The following is a 24,881-nucleotide window of genomic DNA, read 5'->3' on the forward strand; positions in this document are numbered from 1 at the left end:
CCCAAACAAGTGGGGATACATCAGAAGTTTACATATGACAACCAAGTACATTACATCATTCATCCCAGGCATAATGGGGAAACCAAAATAGGCCGTTACATGACCTTGACAGTAAAAGATATAGACACGAAAAATTTAGAGCAAGACTATGAAAATCACCAATAACAAATATCAGAAGCATCATTATTTAGATCAGCAACCATGTTCTCCTTCTGCACCTGATCCCCCTGAAACCAAAAACAACTTATGTACATGAACCAAGATATTCTAATGTAATGCCAACAATGCATTATTAGAAATATATCTGCTCCCCCTGAACCTGTGCCAGATGGTCTCTGTCAGACCCATATCAGACTCTCTTCAACCAAAGTCTGTCCCCACTGATTTCCTTCAAACCAACATATACGCGACTGTATTTGCATAAAACTGTGTATGTACGCGGATCCTCCTCAGGCAACTCGCGTACAACCAATTTTTTTCTGAAACAGACAGGTTTCAACAGCAAGATGATGCATCAACTACTCCCAGCTTCTGTCTGAGGTATTCAAAAGTTTCCCTGGGCAGTGGTTTGGTGAGAATATCTGAAACTTGTTCCTTAGAGGGAACATACTCCAATTTGACATTTTGTTCCAGTACTTGTTCCCAGAGAAAATGGTACTTGATCTGTATGTGCTTAGTCTTTGAATGCATGACATGATTCTTTGAGATACTGATAGCACTTGTATTATCACAAAAAATGGAGATAGGTGGAGTACAAGTGATTTGAAGATCTTGCAATGTTTGCATCATCCAAAGGAGCTGTGTGCAATAAGATGAAACAACTACATATTCTGCTTCAGTTGTAGATAAAGCAATAGAACTTTGTTTCTTGCTGAACCAAGATACTAATCTAGGACCCATGAAGAATGCACCACCACTAGTTCTTTTTTTGTCATCCACGCTTCCTGCCCAATCCGCATCTGTATATGGATGAAGTGTGAGATCTGTATCTCTAGGATACCATAAGCCATAGTTTTGAGTTCCTTGAAGATGCTTGAACATTCTTTTAACTGCCTGAAGATGAGTTTCCTTTGGATTTGCCTGAAACATTCCAACTATTCCCACTGCATGCATAATGTTTGGTCGAGTACCTGTTAGATAGATTAGACTACCAATCATGGATCTATAGGTTGGTTGATGTACTGCTGCCGATTCATCATTTGTGCTGAGGCTGCGTCTTGTCACCATAGGGGTACATACTGGCTTCGAATCCTCCATCCCATATTTCTTCAAGATCTGCTTGAGATACTTGGTTTGTGATAGAAAGATGCCATCTTTGTTTTGTTGGACTTGTAAACCAAGAAAATATGTGAGCTCACCAAGCATAGACATTTCAAACTCTTTCTGCATTACTAAGGCAAATGAATCATGTCTTCTTCGTCGCTACCAAAGATGATATCATCAACATATACAACAAGTATTAGCAACTTTTCATTGTCAAATTTTATATAAAGATTGATATCAGTTGATCCTTTTATAAAACCTTGTTGACAGAGGTATTTATCCAAGCGATAATACTAAGCCCTTGGACCTTGTTTAAGGCCATAGAGAGCCTTTTTGAGTCTGCATACAAGCTTTGGATCATTTCCAAGTATAAAACCATCTAGTTTCTCAATATACACTTCTTCATCCAAGTCTCCATTTAGAAAAGCAGATTTCACATCCATTTGAAATACCTTGAACTTCTGAAAACTAAAGAGAGCAAGGAACATTCTGATGGCCTCAAGTCTAGCAACGGGAGCAAAAGTTTCTTCAAAGTCGATTCCTTCTTGTTGAGCATACCCTTTACAAACAAGGAGCATACCCTTTACAAAAAAGTCTAGCTTTGTTTCTAATAACTTCCCCATTTTCATTCAACTTGTTTTTGAATATCCATTTTGTCCCTATGACATTCTTCTCTTTAGTTCTAGGAACCAACTCCCAAGTGTTATTCTTTTCAATCTGCTCAAGTTCTTCATCCATTGCCTTGACCTAGCATTCATCTTTACATGCCTCTCTTACAATTTGTGGTTCAGTGGAGGAGAGCAATGCCAAATAGCTTGAAGTTTCTGCAATTGTTCTTCTTGTTTGTATACCTGCCTCTTTTTGCCCCAAAATTTGAGATTCTGGATGATTCTTCTGAACGTACCTGGATGGATTCTTTTCTTCTATCCTTATCTGTTCTTCTAGTACCTCACGTGTTTCTTCTTCATCATGAATATGATTTTATGTTGATGGGTAGTCCTCATCATCTTCAAAGTCTTCAGATCTTACCTGCCTAGGAGTGCTTTCTTCTTCATCAACCACTACATCAATGCTTTCAACAATTTTTCCAAGCCTTTTATTGTAACACTTGTATGCTTTGCTATGGGGAGAGTAACCAAGGAGAATGCCTTCATCTGCTGTAGGTTCAAACTTGCCAAGATTTTCATCAGTATTTTTGATGTAGCATTTGCTCCCAAAATTTTTGAAGTATTTTACCGTGGGAGTCTTACCATACCATAGTTTGTGAGGAGTCTGAGTGTTGTTTACCCAGACGTTTGTCTTGTTGACATTAATAACTGCTACAAATGCGGCTTCACCCCAGAAGGTTGTGGGGGTTCCAGACTCATCAAGCATAGCACGAGCCATTTGTTGAACCGTTCTGTTCATCCTTTCCACTACTCCATTTTGCTAAGGATTCCTGGTTTTAGAGAATTCCCTTCTTATTCCATGTTCTTCACAAAAATCGAAAAATTCATTCGAGGTAAATTCTTCTCCTCGATCAGACCTGAGGCATTTGATTCTACGATCTGATTCGTTCTCTACCAAGGCTTTGAATGATTTGAACTTTTCAAAAACTTCGTCTTTGTGCTTCATAAGTCCTATCCACCACATCCTTGAAAAATCGTCAATGAATAATAGAAAATATTCTTCTCCTCGAGGTGACCTTTTCCTAGATGGACCACATACATCAGTATGGACAAGTTCAAGTGGCCTACTAGCTGATCCTTCCTTCTCAAGGAAGTTAGTTCTAGTTTTCTTGCCAAACTGACATGATTTGCATATTATATTGTCTAGAATCCTGATGTATGGAAGACCACGAACTACCTAATATTTGCATGCTTTCCTTATCTGAGAGAAGCTTAGATGGCCCAATCTTCTGTGCCATAGCCAGTGTTCATCATTCTCGCTCAGATAGCATTGTTCTTGTCCTCCCTTGAGAATGTATAGATTATTTGGAGTCCTCATGCCTTTGATCATTGTTTCTCATGTATCAAGCTCACGAACAATACATCCATTTGATCGAAATATCACCTCATTTCCTTAATCACACATTTGACTAACACTCAATAGATTATGCTTTTAGCCATCAACTTACATAACATTTCCTTCTTTGACCTTTTCCTTTAAAAGAACAGAACCTTTACCTTTTATGAGTGCAGGGGTGTCATTTCCAAATGAGACCTTCTTCTCTTTTTCTAAGGCACTATATGACTGAAGTTTTTTTTTATCGCCTGTCATATGTTTCGAACATCCACTGTCAATGTACCATTGATTTTCCTGTCCTTCCGCATATAGGGCAATACCACATCTTTCTGGTTGCAGTTCTTTCATTCTCCATGTTTTGGCATTTGAGGCTTGTTCCTTCTGAGTTTTCAGCCAAAACCTGCTCCTGCATTCAGACTCTTCATGACCAAAGTTGTTACAAATAGAACAATCTATTTCATTTTCAAGAGCAGAAAAGTTATTGTAGGTCCTTTTCATGATCCCAGCCATACTTATTTGTTTTTGAGCTTCTCTAGTCATGATTGTCTTATAGGCAACACATTGAGCTGCTTTGTGACCAAAGTTATGACGAGAGAAACATTGGCCATTGAAGAAACTCCTGCGATCATCAAATCTACCATCCAAATGATTGTAGTTTCTATTGACATCCATTCTTGAGGAAAATTGAGAAGGCTTTACCTGTGGCTGGTTGTAGCTTCTGTTCATCCTTAAAGTAGATTGCCCCCGTTTTACTTGGTAGTCTTTGTTCATTCTTGAGGTAAATTGTCCGTGATTTACTTGGTGATCTCCATTGGGCCTTTGCTCATTTCTCCTTGCTGCATCAAGATAACTTTTTGAGGTGGATGGTTTCTGAGCTTGAGATGCTTCTTCATTATATCCCAAACCTATATTGATTAGTGGAGAACGCTGCACTTTGATAATCTCATCCAAAGTTTCAGATCCTTTAACAAATCTAAGATTGAGAGCTTTTGTTTTCTCAATCTCTTTTCTAAGTCCCACAATTTCACATTCTAACTTTTCATGATGTTTTTCCCTTTCAGCCAGTTGAAATTGCAGAGTATCAATAATCATATTTTTCTCTTCTAAACAGATTTTTGAGTTTAGAAATCTCTTCATAATGACCTTCTTCATCTATAGCATCCAAAAAATCATCATCTTCAAAAGCCATTAAAAGTCTATAATTATTACCTTGTTTATCTTCATCACTATTTGAAAGTCCATCACTATCTTCATGAGTGTAATAGCTTTTCTTATTTACATTCTGTTTTCTACTCCATCTAACTGGTTCCTTGCCTTTGTCAAGCTTGTCTTTATGAGGACACTTGGCAGCATAGTGACCGCCTCTTCCACAAGAAAAACATTTGAAAGGTAACTTACCTCTAAATCTTCCAGCACCCTGTTGAAGGTTTTTGACAAAATTCGATTCTTCCTCTTCTTCTGACGTATGTCCTGAGTCATAGGAATATCCCTTTCCTGAGGCCTTGAATGTGGCTTCTCTTCTGTCTAATGGTCCCCCTTTCCTCATTTCATAAGCGGTTAGAATTCTATGTAGCTGCGACATGGTAAGGCTCTGTAGATTCTGTTTTTCTTCTATTGCGGAAACTTTTGATTCAAACTTAGAAGACAAAGACCTTAGAACCTTTTCGACCAAAACAACCTCTTTTATTTCTTCACCCAAGTTTTTCATACAATTAACAATCTCATCTATACGTAAGAAATAGTTAGCCACACTTTCATCATTGTGCATTCTGAGATTTTCATACTGAATTCTAAGGGTTTGAAGTTTTTCTCGTTTTACCTGTTCATCTCCTTCATAGCTCAGAATGATCTTGTCCCATATTTCTTTTGTCATTTTAAGCTGCATAATGTTGACGAATTTTGTTTGAGATAGACTCCCTAACAGAGTATTGACAACCTTTGCATTTGTTTCATATTGCTTCTTCCCAGCCAGATCTGGAGGAGTTGTTGATGGAAATGTGTACCCTGTATCTATGATATCCCAGACTTCTGTACCAAGAGATTGAAGGTAGGCTGTGATTCTTACCTTCCAATAGACGAAGTTAGTCCCATCAAAAATTGGTGGCCTGATCGATGCTTCTCTCTCGTAGTTTCTCATGATGATAGATCTTCCTTCAAGCGATCAAGCTTCTTTTGAAGGACCTGCTCTGATACCAATTGTTGGAAATAATACTGAGAGGGGGGGTGAATCAGTATTATCAAGACAATTCTTTTCAATTCTTTCACAGATTTGTATATGCTACTTTAGTTAGATAAACCAGCGTATATATGCAACTTCAGTAAAGGAAAACCGCATATAACTTATAGACTTGTAAATTAATTATTCTTCAGATGTTGATTTTAAATCTGTGTGTCAGAACCATAGAAACAATAACCAGGAACAAGAAAATGTAGACAGTCACACACAAGAACACAAGATATAAGGTGGAAACCCAATGTGGGTGAAAACCACCTGCTGCAATATGTCTCTATCTTTTTCAATTAGAAACTTCTTTTTACAATGATTTTGTACTGGTGCAGTCCTTTACCAGTACGCAGGCTGCAACCTGCAGAGAGCTACAACCCTCTCTCGTTCTCCAACTTCTCCTGGAAGGGAGCTACAACCCCCTTTGCTCTTGTACTAGCCGAGATACTAGTACATAGGTGCTGACCTACAGAAGGCTACAACCTTCTCTTTCTTCCAGGGACCACGTTTCATAAATTTTCAGACTGGATCCATGAATAACATCAATCAAACATCAAGAATCTCTGCATCAAACAATCTCCTTTTCACCAATCTAAACTGAATCAAATAGACACTTCTCTGACAGTTGTACCCAGAACACAGTAACAGTAACCATACACCAATTCTGAACCCAGATCAGTGCAGTAATCAATAGAAGCAGCTAGAACATAATTTAAGAGACATACGCTACTTGAATATTCAGAAACCTGTGTGCATACGCTTCTGTGTTAAGACCAACCTGCATATACGCACTTTTGACTTACAGAAACAGCGTGTATACGTGCCTTCACTTCACTGAACCTACGTACAGATCTATAAAGATAATTTACCCCTTCAAATATTCAGACATTAGTTAACCCAGATTATCAGATTTATAGATCAAGCGTGCGCCACATATAACAGATCAAAATCATACAAAGATACTATTATTCAAGCCTTAAGATTTTGACCCATCAACAGAACTTATCCTTTTCTTTGCGCTTATATTCCTCCTTTGTTCAAATCCAGCTCTGCACCATAACCTTAATCCCAGTATTCCAGATCTAGCACTTTTCAAATATTCAATCGTTCAGATCATGACCTTGCCTAATGATCTCCTTCCTCTTTTATAGTCTTAGGCCTTTCACAATACCACAGCCCAAAACCATAACAAATCAATACCATGGACTAAATACCACGGACCAAACATAAGTTCTCCCACATGCATGCGCTTTTCCTTTTGTGAAGTGCGTGTATATGCATACGCGTCTTTGGAACATCTAACCTGCATGTATACGCGGCTTGATCACAATGAACCTGTGTATATATATTTTTCCTTCATTCTGAGAGCCTGAACTGAGATCTGTTACTAGAGTGAGTTGCCATCAAGGACAACACCTGTGCCATAGCGCCAAACCTGTGTCATAATGCCAACATTTGCATCTTTAGTCTTAGTCTTCTTTGAGTCATTAGTAGCCCCAAAAACTTGCCAAAACCTAAGTGTTTCATCTGCTGCAACGGATGCAACTGTGTACCCATCAGGACTCCAAAGAAGTAAATCAGTGGTAAGGGCCACTAGGACAAATTTAAAGGGAAAACATGGATGCATGCATAAGTAATCATAAAAAGCATGAATTTTCATACCTATGCCATATGAAGAACTCTAGCAGTATGCCTGTAAGTTCAGTAATTTTCACCATGGATGGGTATTTCCATAAGGTTAATTGGTTCTGATTTGGCCCATGCAAACTCAATAACTCATGCTCATTTCTATTCCATGGCAATGAAGAGACTTGGGAATGGGTGTCCACGGTATTCAGGCAGGCACCTGTTTGAGTGTTCCAAAACTTTATAGAACCCTCTGAACTCCCTCCACCAGATGCCAAAAGATTGTTTTGGAAGAGGCACCATGCCAATGCCTTGACTACCGCACAATGTTCATCTAATTGGTGGAAGTATTAATAGGAAGGATTATGGGATGCCATGCTCTTGTCCCAAATGTAGAGTAGATTGTCATTTCCCCCACTTGCAAGTTGTTGGCCAGACGGAGACCATTTCAATCCACAAACCTCCTGGGTATGTCCTCTGTATGTTTGAACAATGTGGCCATGGATGCGAATATCATGATTGATTATAATCCCATCCAGCCCTCCTGTGGTGAGAATAGGGCCATTCCAAGCAAGTGCACCAACACGTCCATGATGACCTTTCAAGGCTCCTAGCTGCAATTGAATTTGTATCATGTTAAATTTAGCGATTTCCATTATCTTAGAATGAGAAAACCTTGGAAGAGATAAACAGGTTTTATTTACCCTTTTATTAGATTTCAAGTCCCATAACTATATAACAAAATTATTCAACCCAACGACAATTTGCGTCCCATCGAGTGCCCAACTAACGCTAGTAATGGGACCCTCTTCTTCATCTGCAATTAGAAACTCATATATATATATCTATCAGAAGCATGCCAAAAGTATACATTGTTGTAACGGCTATGGACAAAACATTGGTGGAACTCCAATCCAATAGATTCAAGTAATAATCATCCAGAAGGTCATGCACATCGAGGGTTCTATCTGCAGGCTGCAATAAACATGGATAAGTTAAATTACTATGTGAAAAAAAAGGGACAAAGGACAATGGTCCTCAAATAGGCATATCCAGTGTACTAATAACAAAAACCCCAAATACTATGTATTTTATGTGGTGTCCGAAGAGTATATCAATGGTTTAAAAAAAAATGTTATCATGGATTTGTTTGCAAAGGGGTATTTTAACTGTACTGAAATGATTTCTAACATCATTATGTTATAAAAAAAAAAAATTAAGAAATTGGAATGGGTGTGGTAGCGATTTCAAAGTTACAAATGAAAAAGAAAAAAATATGTGTAGCACATTCCTCCATATGGGATAATGTTGCAGCTGAAAATAGGATCAAGGGCTTTGATTCAATAACGAGTAAACATCAATGGTATTCAAGATTTGATTATGGAATATCTAGTGAAAATGACTGTAAAAAAATATGAAATCCAGGCCTACCTAAGCAATATATCTGCGTGCTCTTCTAGAAATAGGGAAATTAGATAGCACATTTTCTTGTGAAGCCTGGGAAATAGTCGATGATTTTCCATTGAAAGAAAGAATTTTGTAATTTTTGTCTGCAGCACGGGAATTCTTCAATAAGGTGGCTGCCATCTTCTTGTATGCTTTTCTGGAAGGGGAGGGGGAAGGGGAAAGGACATGGGTATCGTCACTGTCCTTTTGCTTTTGCGTGATCATGAATCTAGCTACCTCCAAATCGATGGATCCTCTTGCCATGATAAATTTGTCACTTTGTGATGGCAAAAACAATAAAACAAAATCCTGATTCACACTTCCAACTGCACGTACCAGAAAACAGTATCCACTTAAAAAAATTTCGATGGTTGAGCAGAGAGGCTGATAACCTGTTGCCCCCTAGCCACGTTTCAGTAAACCCAATTGAGGGAATGACATGTTTGCATCATATAAATTATCTGTAAAAACAAGGAGAGAATGCATACGCTATGTTTATTCATTGAAGCACCCTATTTCTGCAGAGGACAGATACATTGCTCCCTCGTGGAAGGCCTGTTGGAATTCATTGAACTGCAAGACAATTTCATTACTCCTACTCTAGCAAAATAACTAGACAAAACACAATGTATGACAAACAATCAATGTGCCTAAATTTAAACTTGCAAAACAAAAAAACTCAATAGTGCAAATGAATTTGAATTCTAAAAGCTAGAGTTCTTCAAAGAAGGCACAAGATCTTGTCGCCACAGGTAGGCCCATTGAACAAGAAGAGAGGAATCTTGCTTATCGGGGCCATAAACTTGATGGAAGGTCTCGTACCTTGAAATAATTACTCAACACACCAACATGGGCATTCATGCCATACTAGCAGTACAGTGCCCTTCAAATGATTGGAGGAAGATCAACATTGGACATTAGGGTTTCTTAAAAAGAATCATTGTGGTATATGGAGGGCGGGAACTAAAAACAGTCGTTTCGATACTACCCACTCCACTTTGAAATTTACCTACACAGTGCCCAATAGATTTCAACCAAGATCGTGCATAAACTGAGAAACCTTTACAATTTCTAGTTTTTTGTCATAGAAATCCTGGCAATTTCTAGTTTTCCGTCACGGAACTCCTGGCAATTAAAACCCAAAGTCATTCAAAAAAAAATCATCCTTGCAGTTAAAACCAAAATCATTAAAAATAAATCATTGAAAACTAAAAACAATCGAGACTACACACTCCATTTTGAAATTTATGCCGTTTCTATTTGAAATTTACCTGCACAATGGCCAAGAGATTCAAGCAAGATCCTGGACGATTGGATGGCACAATGGCTAGGAGATTCAAGCAAGATCCTGGACGATTGAAATTTATGAGTAGATTCAAGAAAGCGGACATGGATTCATAGAACAGTGTTTCATAAAACCTACAGAAATCGTTATTTATATGGTTTCAAGGAGGTAAGATAGGGATAGTTTCAGTTATAATGAGAACTTTAATCTAATGGTCATAAATGTTTTAATTGTCTAACATGAAATCAGACGGATCATAGCAAGACAGATAAGGCAAGAGGAAAGTTGATTTCAAAGGGAAACGCCTTACAATGCAATTAGGTTTAGAAAATTGTTCATATAAAAATATTCATCTTTTCTAGCTTAAAGTCAGTATAGATAGTAAAAAGAGTATATTCACTTAAGGACACAACACATTGAAAATTTAAATTTGTACTAGAGGATTGAGAAACATATCCCTTCAAATGTCTTTGCTTGATTTGCACAAGATTCCATTCCAGTGTTCCACCCACATTGGCTTGTCTCAGTTGTGTGCGCTTGCTGGAAAACTTGCCCTGCTAGTTCACCATTTAAAAGAAAGTGTCAAAGGTTGTTGTGGTCGATGGTTGCCATAGAAAAGCTCTTTGGAAAAATTGCTACAAGCTGCTACTTTATTGGAAGATAGACAATTTTAAGGTTTTTAAATTTTTCCTAGAAAATGATTTTGCAGTAATTAAGATAACCACACTCCCACTTTATTGGAAGATAGGAGATTTTAAAATTTTCCAAAAAATGATTTTGCAGTAATTAAGATAAGAGGTCTTTATCTTATATTATAATTCCTTTATAAAATACAACATAATAGGCATAAACACTCATTTTAAAAGAGAGATATAACAAGAAACGCTCACTCTTTTAACTCTGAGAAGCTATAACTAATTTGCGGTAGTTAAAGGACTCCAAACATGAAATTTTTGTGTTATCCAAACTTAGTTTACAAGCCTAATGTCCTCATCTATGTTTATATACTAGTCCTTCCTAACTACTAACATAGCAGGTGTATTTCTAGAGTGAATAGTGTTAGAAAAGTTTCTAAATGCTTCGTGGGATGTGACAACCAAATGCATTTCTATATAAAATACTGTGGTTTTATTAGTTGATTAAAAGTCATAGAAAAACAATCTCTTGGGTTAAAACTTGTCTTACTTTAGTGTTAAGTCATTTGTCATGATTAATTCCAATGCAATGGCCATATTTACAACTCATGATGTGGTTAATTCCCAAATATATCAAGCAATATGGGTGGGACGGCACATGAATGCGTCCCTGGTGTAGAGATTTGAATTGCTGCATATTATCATCATGTTTGGCATGCGTAGCATCCAAGTAGATAATTTGTTTCCATGAGGTCTACTTCATAGACATGGTATGTATGTGTTATTCTAAAAAGGACTAAGATGATTGTAACTGAAATCATGACCCTTTAAATGGTTCCCCTAGAGCTGACTAAAAGCAGTTGCTTCTCCCTCTCAAGCGAGACCATCTTGCAAAGCTTTCATTGTCCATATAGTATAAATGTTATCATTTTCATCATTTTTCTTTTGGAAAAGAAATAGGTAAGGTGCATTAAATGCTATGATCAATTCAAGTCAAAATATGAGCTAGAAAAATTATGGTAGCATATTAGTAGATGAAAAATGTCAATGTCTTGCCTATCTTTTGAAAATAACAATCTCACATATAAGGTTATGGGTTATGTTTTTGAGTCTTGTGTTGTCTACCGTTGTAATGAAACAAAATTGTTTTAATGACGTGACATAAGCAAAAAAACAAATAAATCATCCTCATCATACTTCAATTGATTACGGCAACAAGAATATAAATAATTGAAGTTAATTTCCTTGTTTACAACGAAATGGTATCAAACAAGTAGATAATTTAAAAATCAAATAGATCAAATATAACAACTTAAAAAAACCTTGGCAAAAAAAATGTAGGAGGAATTTTGAGAAAAGACCCAACCAGTTAAATAATATATAAAAGGAAAATATTATCTTAAACTTGCACAACATTTTAGAAAAAAGAACCCTAAAGACCAACCAAGCATTGAAACAAATATTTTTTCCCGTTGAAACCATGTAACTCTACTATACTTGTAGATTTAGCGAGCCTCAATTGAAGAGGTTTTCCTAGCTTATGCTGGTTCCAATTGATTGAATCACGCACCATTAAAAGAAACAAAATATTAAAGTAACAGATATAGTTGAGACAAAAAATGCACATACCATAATATTTTTTTTCAAATCTCTCATAAATGCATCATCGTGTGGAACAAAAAACCTGTTATATCGAAAGCTAAGTCCACCCTTAAGGACAATGAAGCTTTGAAAAATAACAAAAAATAGGATGGGCTCATTTCCCTCAAAGACCTTAAGCCTAAACCGGTTCTGCTTGCAATGATTCGACCATTATAATCATTAGTGATAGGCCAGTAGTTCTTTCTTCTGAAACACCCCCTTTTAAATCCAAGTGCAAAGCAAGTATTTTTAATTTTTCTCTCTAGGATAAGTGTATCACATAATAAAGCAATCACCACTATAAAATTTTCATTGTTCACTCGATGGCATAGGCAATTTGTTTTTACCATTTACTCATCAAACCTGAAGATTGCCAATACAACCAATAAATGGTTGAATTTCCTCTTTTACTAGAGTTGTTTTGAGAAGCCCCTTAACATTAAATCCTTGTCGTTTCATGTTAGGTCCCTATAATACTAGTGATTCCCCCATTACTATTGTCATTGTAGCCCTTTTTGTTATTTTTTGCCCCTATTATCCCCATATTGTTATTATTGTGCCCAATAGGGGCCCACTATTGTTATTGTTGTGCCCTTATATTATTATTGTTATGTCAAATTTGATTATATTGGACCCCTTAGACTCCTATATATAGAAAGGAGGTGTTGTCATTTGTATCATTGAAGAATTGTTCATTTGTGTAATGTAAAGGGGTTTTCCCCCTCGAAGAGGCTGATTTATAAGGTGTTGATATTTCTTTTCTATATTTTTGTGAGCTGGTTTCGTAACATTTGGTACAAGAGGTTTGGATTCTAAGGTTTCGCTGCTCCAAACAGGTCATCATGGAATTTGCGCTATAACTATTTTTCTGCAATGTTTCAGAAGCTAAACCAAAAAACCATTTGAGCTGAAATAGTTATGAACCTTGGGTCCAAATTTTAGATCTTCTCTTGTTATATTTTCGGAGATATGATCTGAGGCAGTTAGGGTTTTTGCAAACTCTTGAATTACATTCCAAACATGTGACCTTGGAAAATTCATCATAACTTTCTCTCTGAGTACCAAATTGAAATTTCGTAAGAAGTTACAGAAAGAGGACGAAATGTAGTATTTTGTGTATCTTTTTCAGATCGGAAGGTTGAAACAATGACACATCGCACATCGTACAAGTGTGCTCTACTCAAAAATTATATAATCACGTCATCTTGGGAGATTGGGCATAACTCTTTCTTGGAGAATCCAATTTTGATCAGACTGGTGGCATTAGAAAGAGAGCTCAAAGGGCTATTGCAGGAATAAATTCTAGACATTTCATATACGCAATTACAAATATACAATAGATTCAATATCGAGCTTCTACAAAGAAAAAAAGGTTTGTAGTCTTTTTAAAATTTTGCATAAGTTTGGGTTGAAAAAATAGGTTGAAGTTCAAAGGGCATAGTGAAGCATAATTATCATTAATTGATGTCACGAAAAAAGAAAATGGAGACAACTAGTAAGCAACCTGAAGGATCTAGCATGACTCATGAAGAAGAGGAAGAAATGCAACATGATACATCAAAATTACGAGACCAAGTGCAACAAACTTTCACTCTCACAAAAGGTAACAAAAGGTAATATTGATGGTTTAAAGAAAGGCGTGGAATCTAAGATGAATGACGTGGAAGCTAATATGAATGGCGTGCAAGTTAAGATGAATGGTGTGGAAGCTAAGATGGATGGCATGGAAGCTAATATGAATGGCATGGACACTAAGATGGAAGATTTGAAGATAGATTTGAATAAGTTACTACAAGAAATGCTTACTAATGGTGAAATGGTAGTAAAGGAAACTCATGATGAGAACAAAAGAAATGTTAATCACGATTTCATAGACTCTAATGTTGGATTGAAGTCCCAGCATGTTCCGAAGATCGATATGAGGAAGTTTGATGGAAAGGATCCCGTAACATGGATACTACAGATGGAGCAATATTTCAATCTCCATAATGTGAAAAACACACAAAAGGTACGCATTGAAACTTTATATTTGGAACCAAATCAGTTTGTATGTTATCAATGGCTTTTTTCTCGTAAACAAATTATCACTTGGGCAATTTTTACAGAAGAAATGATAGCACATTATGAGGTTACAAAAAGAAACACTTTTTTTAGCCAATTGATAAACCTCAAACAAAAGGGTTCAATTATGGAGAAGATTGAGGACTTCCAAAAATTGAATATAAGGGTGAAAGATATTCCAGAGGAGCATATGATTGATGTGTTCATAGGGAATTTAAAAGATAACATCCAACATGAGGTTCGCCTTTGGGAACCTGGCTCATTGGAGAAGGCATTCAGGTTGGCAAGAAAAATGGAAAGAAAAATTATGGCAACAAGGAAGCCTACCACTCACAACTATAAGGATGGACGTGTTGTTTCCCCTAGCCTTCCACAACCTACAAGGTTGAAACCCAAACAATTGGAAGAAAAAAGAGCAAAAGGGCTTTATTACAGTTGTGATAGCAAATACACTAAAGGTCATAAGTGTGCTGAGAAGAAATTATTTTACATAGATTGTGAAGAGGAGGAAGAAAAGGAACAAGAAATGTCAAAAGAAGAGGATATACACCAGGAACAAACCCTGTAGAAAGAAGAAATGAATTCTACCATATCTTGTATATCATTGGCTGAAATTACCACTCCTCAAACTATTAAGATAGAAGGACATATCAAGAAGAGAAAGGTAATAGTGTTGATTGATTTGGGAAGTACCCATAATTTTATTCATTTCAAGATACCCAAGGAATTGAATTGCTTCCTAATTCCAGCACTAGAGTGTCAAGTGATGGTTGCAAGTGGAGGAACCATAAATTGCTCTGGAAAGTGCCATAATATCAATCTATCCATGGGATAGTATGTATTGAATATCCCAATGATTTCCATTCCAATGGGTGGTGCTAATGTTGTACTAGGAGTCCAATGGCTACAATCCTTTGGTACAATAGCTTTTAATTTTCAAGAATTTTTCATGAAATTTCTTCGAAAGGAAAGGAAGTAGAATTAAGAGGTGTCACAAGGAAACCGGGAAAGATAATCAGCTCTAATGGAATGAAAAAGCTTCTAAAGAAAGAACAACGAGGCATAATTGCACAATTATGTTCGCTAGAGGTTCCCACATAAAAATCATCTATTTATCCAGATCTCCAAAAAGTCTTAGACTATCATTCCAAGGTATTTGAGACTCCCAAATGTCTCCCACCTATTCTTGATCATGATCATGCTATTCATTTGATTCCAAGAAGCGTTCCTTCAAACATCACGCCTTACAGATATCCCTATGCCCAAAAGAGTGAAATTGAATGTATGGTTGCAGAAATGATAGAGGTTGGTATAATTCAATCTAGTCAAAGTTCTTTCTCTGCTCCAGTAGTATTGGTGCACAAGAAGGATGGATCATGGCACATGTGTCCAGATTATAAGGAGCTCAACAAGCTCACTATTAAAGATAAATTTCCCATTCCTGTCATTGATGAACTATTGGATGAATTGCATGGATCAATTTACTTCACCAAGTTGGATCTTCGTTCTGGATATCATCAAATCAGAATGAAGACTGAAGACATTCCGAAAACAAAATTTAGAACTCATGATGATCATTATGAATTTTTGGTCATGACTTTTGGCCTTACCAATGCACCTTCTACATTTCAAGGTTTGATGAATTCCATTTTCAAACCCTTACTTAGAAAATAGTGTTAGTATTTTTTGATGATATACTAATCTATAGCAAGTCTTGGAGGGATCATGTTCACAAGGTTCTCAAACTATTGGAGGAGAAACAATTATATTCAAAAAGCTCCAAATGTTTCTTTGGAGTACAAGAGATGAAATATCTGTGTCATATTGTATCTCATGAAGGTGTTAATGTAGACCCTAGCAAAATTAAAGCCATTAAAGAATGGAAAATCCCCACATCCATAAAGTATCTGAGAGGATTTCTCGAGTTGACAGGGTATTATCGCAAGTTTGTTAAGAATTATGGGAGACTAGCAACACCTCTAGCAACATTATTGAAGAAAGATGCATTTTATGGCCTCTAGAAGCAATGAAGGCCTTTGAACATCTTAAAGAGGAAATGTGGGAAGCACCGTCTTAGCTATTCCAGACTTTAGAAAAACCTTTATTGTGGAATGTGATGCCTCAGGAAATGGAAATGGTGTTGTTTTAATGCAAGAAGAAAGACCCATTGCTTTTGAAAGTATTCCAATCAAAGGAAAGTATTTACACAAAGCTATTTATGAGAAGGAAATGTTGGCAATACTACATGCACTTAAGAAATGGCGACCATACCTAATGGGAAGACACTTCAAGGTAAAAACAGATCATGATAGTTTGAAATACTTTTTAGAACAAATATTATCTTCAGAAAAGCAACAAAAAGGGGTCACAAAGATGTTGGCTTATGACTATGAAATCATATACAAAAAATGGAAGCAAAAGTTGTGGCAGATGCACTCTCAAGTAAGGATGAGGATGTGGAAGCATTACTTTGTTCCATTTCTTTTATCCAACCAAATTGGATAAACGAAGCAAGGGATGAATGGAAGAATGAAGAAGAAGTGTGGAAACACATTCAAAAGATACAACAAGATCCCAATACATCTGATACATTTAGGTGGAAAAACGATTCATTATGGTACAAAGATCTCTTATACCTATGTCATAATTCCCAACTCAAACAAAAGATTCTTATGGAATTGCACACCTCTCCCTTAGGAGGGCACTCGAGATTTTTTAAAACTTACCAAACGGTTAAGAAGGAGATTTTTTGGGATGGCCTTAAATCTAACATTCAAAATTTTGTGGCAGAATGTTTGGTTTGAAAACAAAATAAAGTTGAAACAATTAAGACCCTGAGTCTATTACAACCTTTATCCATTCCAAGTCAACGTTGGGAGGAGGTTTCAATGGATTTCATCACAGGTTTACCCAAGTCAAAAGGAAAGAGTATCATCATGGTGGTAGTTGATAGACTTACCAAGTATGCACACTTTTGTGCATTATCTCATCCATTTAAAGCCAGTATGGTTTCTACTGCATTTATGGAAACAATCCAAAAACTACATGGAAACCCAAAGATTATTGTAAGTGACAGAGATCCCATTTTCACTTGAAATTTTTGGACAAAATTATTTTCTTGTCTTGGTACTCAGTTATCTCATAACTCATCTTATCATCCTCAATCTGATGGGAAAACTGAGATAGTAAACACATGTTTGGAAGGATATATTCATTGCTTTGTATTTGATAAACATACACAATGGGTCAAATGTTTTCCTTTGGTTGAATGGTGGTATAACACTTCCTTCCATATTGCAGTAGAAATGACCCCATTTATGGCACTTTATGGATATCACCCACTGTACATCACATCATATTTAAGAAAAAATTCTAAGGTTCAAGCAATGGAATATCACATCAAGCATCAACAACAAGTTCTCCAACTCTTAAAGGATAACCTAACTTTGGCACAGAATAGAATGAAACAACAAGCAGATCAACATCACAATGAAAGAAGTTTTGATATAGGTGACTGGGTATTTCTATAGCTACAACCATATAAACAAATGTCCCTCAAGCAAGCTAAGAAGGATAATAAATTATCACCAAAGTATTATGGTTCGTACAAGGTGTTGCAAAAGATTGGTACTATGGAATACAAATTGGAGCTTCATGCAGCTTCCCGAGTGCACCTAGTTTTACATGTTTCATGCTTAAAGAAGGTTATTGGTGAAAAACTCCCAGTTCAAACAATATTGCCAAAACTTGACGAGTAAGGAAAAATCATATTGAAATCTGAAGCAGTCACAGAAACAAGAACTCGACAGTTGTGAAATCATCAATTTCGGTGTATCTTATCAAGTGGAAGAACTTACCTATGGAAGATTCCACATGGGAGGATGAGAATTTTATACAGAAGCATCTAGAACTAATAAAGCGTTGAGAACAACACTTTTTTGAAGGAGAGGGCCATGTTAGGTCCCTATAATACTACTGATTTCCCCATTACTATTCTCATTGTAGCCCTTGCTATTATTGTTGTGCCCCTGTTGTCCCCATATTATTATTATTGTTCCCCATAGAAGCCCACTATTGTTATTGTTGTTCCTTTATATTATTATTGTTATGTTGGCTTTGATTATATTGGACCCCTTAGACTCCTATATATAGAAAGGAGGTTTTGTCATTTGTATCATCGAAGAATTGTTCATTTATGTAATGTAAAGGAGGTTTCCCCCTCGAAGAGGCTGATTTCTAGGGCATTGATCTTTCTTTTCTACATTTTTTTGAGTTGGTTTCATAAAATTTCACCAGGTTGCTAATTTGCCTCTTCCATTTTCAGATATACTTGTATCTATACTTTGAGGCCATGCATCAAAATTTGATTTAAACATGACAATTTCAAATCCTTCCATAGTACGAGTTACCTAAGATTGCTTCAAATTTCCTTTACTCGCAATAAATTCTTTTGCAACTTAGCTTGCTGCTTTTCTATCCTCAAGCGATGTGTTCCTACCCATCCAAATAAATATCTCAATTCCACAATCTAACATGAAGCTCTCATTTGTGTTCATTTCTCTTGTTAATGAATTTCCTTCAATGGGTTTTGCATGACCTTGTTGTATGAAGAATATTTTTGCTGGAAGAGCTTCAGGTTGTGATTCATCGTCATTGTTGGACCTCTTGGAAAGAGGAGAAAAGCCACCAAAAAAACTCCAAAAATCACCTGTCGTGGGATCAACTACAAATTTTCCATCCTCAATTTTAGCCACTTCACACTTCCCATCATGATAATTATCTCTGATATATTGGACACCATCTAAAACTTTAGCCTTCTCTTGACAAGATGAGTTGCATCCATTAAACTGAAATCTTTTGGATTTTGTATCAAGAATAAAAATGTCATCATGATTTAAGGATGGCCAAGAATAAGGCACTTATGTCACATGCACAACATGTGTTCCCTTGAAAGCAAATAAGTAAATTGAATATGTTTTCTTCTTGACTTGTTTGAATCCTAAAGAAACACCACCTTTCCATCCTCAATTTTAACCACTTCACACTTCCCATCATGATAATTATCTATGATATATTGGACACCGTCTAAAACTTTAGCCTTCTCTTGATAGGATGAGTTGGATACATTAAATTGAAATATTTTGGATTTGTATCAAGAATAAAAATGTCATCATGCTTTAAGGATGACGAAGAATAAGGCACTTCTATCACATGCACAGCATGTGTTCCCTTGCATGCAAATAAGTAAATTGAATATGTTTTCTTCTCGATGTGTGTGAATCCTGAAGAAACACCACCTTCTTCTGGTATGATGCAAGGCTTAAAATATGATAAAAACTTATATGTTTCATGTCATTGACTCTCTCTATGTTGCACCTCATGTCCTTCCAGAGTTGCATCCAATTCAATAGTCTTGATGGCTATTGCACCAACTTCATCCTTATTTGTATATGTGTGAAGCCAATAATTAATATCCTAGAAGAAAACACCACCTTTTAAATTTGTTGCTCTTCGCAACTCCATACACCTATTCTATAGTGGAACCAATGCTCTAATTTATTTTTTTGAACTGTCTGATATTATTTTGACCTCATTATGAGGATCAAGCCTAATACTACTTGTTGCTTTGATCCAATCATAAATAGCACCTTGAAGGGATGACATTCATTTTACATTTTAGTACCACTGATAAATTTTGTGGTAGTGACCCCTCTACATCTTCAACCAAATGATGTAGCATAAAAGGTTCCAATATCTGGTGCAATTGGTGAATTATAATCACTTTCTTCTCAATTTCAAGCCAATCATCTTCAAGGGACTGAGAAGACATCCCATCCCTTTGAAATGCCTTTGAGAACCAGTCACACAAAACTTTGTGATTGTCAAATACCTCAAGTAGAAGAGGCCATGGTTCCTGCAAATCATCCACAACTTGTTCATGACATCCATGTCTAGATAATTTAACAGTCATTTTTATTTGCCTTTGTTTCTTTTCCTATATTTTGTAAATTAAACTTCGTTGGAAAGCTAAAAGATGTTTTGGGGCTTTGTGTTGAAGAACACTAAGCATCTCACATTGTTATAAGAATTCCCACTGTATAATTCAACAGACCATCATCAAATAGCTCGAAGTCAATCCACAAATTACAATCGAGTACCCTCATGCTTCGAAAGTGGATAATAAATTCAAAAGCTCACATAAATACAATAGTTCATGTGGCATTACAAATTCCAACAAAGGGTAAAATCTAGATTGATTCCTATATTAAGTGCTCCTAGGGCTTACAACATCATTTACAATTTTCAAGAGAAAGATTTATCTACGTTTTCAGGAAAGGATTCATACAATATTCAAGCCCTAAAAACTCCAATAGCTCGACTGTTATGGAATCCAAAAATTTCAAAATCTGGGAGTTACACTTACGTTGTCCAAGTCAACAAGTCACTGTGAACATCAAAACATTGCACAACTCCAGCAACTCAACTATTTCTTAGGATTTTCCACATGAGGAGGTTTTCGACAATGATTGTCCAGCCCTAAGCTTTGGCGCTTCTCATAAGGGAACAACAGGAGGAGGTTCCAAAACACCAATATGTATGGTAAGTCGTTGAGACCCCCTCCTCCCATACTACTAGTAGGGCATTGTTTAGCACCTTGATTCTAGTTAACTAATACAAATTAGTTCAGTTGCGTTATTCCATCCATCTCCAAAGCCCCATCATGAACTCCAGCTTCTATTGTTTTCACTCGGTCTATGGTCGAGATCTCATCACCATTCTATCTAATGGAAAGGGAATAATGGTTCAAAATATCCAAATATCTGTCTGGCTATCAAGAGAATTTTTGGTGAGATAATATAATTCATTCTAATCTTTTTCTACCAAATGAAATAATATTTTTCTAAATTAATTTTTATTTTTGAGATAGTGTATTGGGTCAAACCATATTTAAATCTTTGGTTCCTCCATTTCATTACATTCATAGCTACACATTCGATAGAGGGTTTTAGATTCAAAATACCGGGAAATGATATAAAAACAAAATGATCCAAAAATCAGTCGAATAGTTTCGAAACAATCTTCCAACACAACCTAAAATTAGTATCAGAAACACATTTTCATTTCAGGCCATAAAAAATGTGAACATCAAGAAAAAAAATATCATAACTAGTTATTCAATTTTCTACAACACTCTGTAATTATGCTTTAGGATTCTAGCAGAGAAAAAATACTTCATTATATATTCATGAAATGATTGCAGATAGTATAGTTGAAATCAAGATGCAGATAATACTTCAAAATATTGTTTCTCTTGTTCAAATACTTGGAAATGAAGTTAACGCTTCAACAGAATCCAAACCTGAGGGTCTGAGACTTTTTTCGGCGACCTAGCTTATGCTGGTTCCAATTGATCGAATCATGCACCATTAAAAGAAACAAAATATTGAAGTAACAGATATAGTTGAGATAAACAAATGCACATATCATAGTAATTTTTTTTCAAATCTCTCGTAAATGCATCATTGTGTATAACAACATACCTCTTATATCGAGAGCTAAGTCCACCCTAAAAGGACGATGAATATTTTCAAAATAGAAAAAATTGGATTGGCTCATTGCTCTCAAAAATCTTAAACCCAAACTGGTTGTGCTTTCAATGACAACCATTTTACTCATTAGCCATAGGTCAATATTTCTTTCTTCTGAAAGACTCCCTTTTTCAATCTAAGTGAAAAGCAGATATTCTTCCTTTTCCTCTCCAAGATAAGTGTATCACATAATGTAGAAATAACCACTGTAAAATTTTCAGTGTTCACTCGATGGCATAGGAAATTTGGTTTTACCATTTACTTGTCAAACCTGAAGACTACCAGTATAATCAATAAATGGTTGATCTTCCTCTTTTACTAGAGTTGCTTTGAGAAGGCCCTTAACATTAAATCCTTGTTGTTTCATCAAGGTTTCTACTTTTCCTCTTCCATTTTCAGATATAGTTGTATCTATACTTTGAGGCCATGCATCAAAATTTGGTTTAAACATGACAACTTCAAATCCTTCCATAATACGAGTTACATGAGCTTGCTTCAACTTTCCTTTACTGGAAATAAACTCTTCTACAACTTATCTTGTTTCTTTTCTATCCTCAAGTGATATGTTCCTACCCATCCAAATAAATATCTCAATTCCACTGTCTAACATGAAGTGCTTGCTTTTGTTCAACATTTCTCTTGTCAATGAATTTCCTTCAATGGGTTTTGCATGACCTTGTTGTATACAGAATAGCTTTGCTGGAAGAGATTTAGGTTATGATTCATCATCATTGTTGCACTTCTTGGCAAGAGAAGCAAAGCCATCAAAATAGAACCAAAATTCTGCAGTCTCGGGATCAACTACAAATTTTCCGTCCTCAGTCATAGCCACTTCACACTTCCAATCATGATAAGTATCTATGATATATTGAAAACCCTCTAAAAATTTAGCTTTCTCTTGAGAGTATGAGTTGGATCCATTAAACTAAAATCCTTTGGATTTGGTATCAAGAATAAAAATGTCATCATGATTTAAAGACAGCCAAGAATAAGGCACCTCCATCACATGCAACAAATGTGTTCCCTTGCATGCAAATAAGTAAAATGAATATTTTTTCTTCTCGACATGTTTGAATCCTGAAGCAACACCACCTTCTTTCGATATGATATAAGGCTTAAAATATGATAGAAACTTATATGTTTCATATCATTGACTCTCTTTATGTTGCACTGCACGTCCTTCAAGAGTTGCATCCAATTCAATAGTCTTGATGAATATTGCACCAACTTGATCCTTACTTGTATCTTTGTTAAGCCATTAATGGATATCATAGCGAAAAACACCACCTTTTAAAGTTGTTGTCTTTCGAATCTCTATACACCTATTTTGCAGTGGAACCTATGCTCTAATTTATTGTTTGGAACTATCTGATATTCCCTTGGCCTCATTATGAGGATCAAGCCTAATACTACGAGTTGCTTTGATCCAATCATAAGTAACACCTTGAAGGGATGACATCCATTTTACATTTCAATACCATTGATACCTTTTGTGGTAGTGACCTATCTACATCTTCAACCCAATGACATAGCATAAAATGTTCCAATATCTGGTGAATTTGGTGGATTATAATCACTTTCATCTCAGCTTCAAGCCAATCATCTTCAAGGGATTGAGAAGATGGACCATCCCTTCGAACCTTGAAAGGTATTTGAGAATCAATCATGAAAAACTTTGTGATTATCAAATATCTCAAGTAGAAGAGGCCATGGTTCCTGCAAATCATCTGCAGGTTGTTCATGACATCCATGTCTAGAGAATTTGACAGTCATTTTGATTTGTCTTTGTTTATTTTCCTATATTTTGTAAATTAAACTTCTTTGAAGAGCTAAAATATGTTTTGGGCCTTGGTGTTGAAGAAAGTTGAGAAGTTCACGTTGCTATAAGAATTCCCACTGTATAATTCAACAGACCATCATTTAAAAACTCCAAGTCAATCCATAGATTACAATCAAGTACACCTATGGTCTGACAGTGGATAATCAGTTCAACAGTTCACATAACTACAGTAGTTCATGCGACATTACAAATTCCAACAGATAGAATCTAGACAGACAATTTTCAAGAGAAATTCTAAACTGCATTTTTAGGAAAGGATTCATACAATATTCAATGCCCAACAACTCCAGTAGCTAAACTTTTATGGAACTCGAAAGTTTCAAAATCTGGGAGTTACACTTTCATTATTCAAGTCAATGAGACATTGTGGACATCAAAACACTGCACAACTCTAGTAGCTCAACTATTGCTTGGGATCTCCCGTGTGAGGAGGTTTTCCACAACGAGTATCCAAGCCTAAGATTTGGCACTTCTTATAAGGGAACACTAGGTGGAGGTTCCAAAACACCAATATGTATGGTAAGTTGTTGAGACCCTCTCCTCCCATTCTACTAGTAGGCCATTGTTTAACATCTTAATCCTAGTTAACTAATATAAATTAGTTTAGTTGGGTTAGTCCATCCATCTCCAAAGCCCCATCCTGAATTCCATCTTCTGTTGTTTTCACCAGGTCTATGGTCCAGATCTCATCACCATTATATCTAATGGAAAGGGAATAATGGGAAATATCCAAATATATTCCTATGAAAACTATCACCCAATGACCGATATAACCCTACATAACCCAAAATAACCTTGAATAAAAAAGTATAAATTATAAGTTAGGGTTTGCATGAGAGAAGAAGAGTTAACAAAAAAGCCCTCAAATTTTCTTAAAGACTCAGAAAATACCAATATCCTCTCTCTTCCATTAATGATGAAGCTCCCTTGGTCCACCTAAAGCCCTCCTCACGAAGAGCCTTGAAGCATTCAATGGTCCTGTAACGAAGCTCATAGGTAAGTAGAATCTGGGTTCAACCATCAACGAGATGGTTCATAGTTTTACAAAGGGAATTCCTGGTTTCAACATTGTAGAGAATATTAGACATCAAAACAAAATTTAGTGGTGAGAAATGATCGCACATCAAGGGCTTCACCATGGCTAATTGTTTAGCCAACTTCATCGCTACTTCTTGTAGCACATCTCTTCCATTGGGATGCTGGGGTCCAAAGGTTGTTAATGTCAAAATACATGGCCTGTGTGGGCGTGAATAAAAGCCGACCATTT

General features: G+C 36.1%; 2 pseudogenes; both read right to left on the minus strand.

The window, feature by feature from the left end:
• Positions 1–7,467: 7,467 nt before the first annotated feature.
• Positions 7,468–19,708, minus strand: LOC149193225 (villin-4-like; annotated as a pseudogene).
• Positions 19,709–21,685: 1,977 nt separating this feature from the next.
• LOC149193226 (villin-4 pseudogene) lies at positions 21,686–23,237 on the minus strand (annotated as a pseudogene).
• Positions 23,238–24,881: the final 1,644 nt, after the last annotated feature.

Source organism: Pinus tabuliformis, chromosome 2_2 (genome assembly GCF_031772625.1).
Source record: "Pinus tabuliformis cultivar Carrire ecotype Pingquan chromosome 2_2, CPIR1, whole genome shotgun sequence".
In the NCBI taxonomy this organism is placed as follows: domain Eukaryota; kingdom Viridiplantae; phylum Streptophyta; class Pinopsida; order Pinales; family Pinaceae; genus Pinus; species Pinus tabuliformis.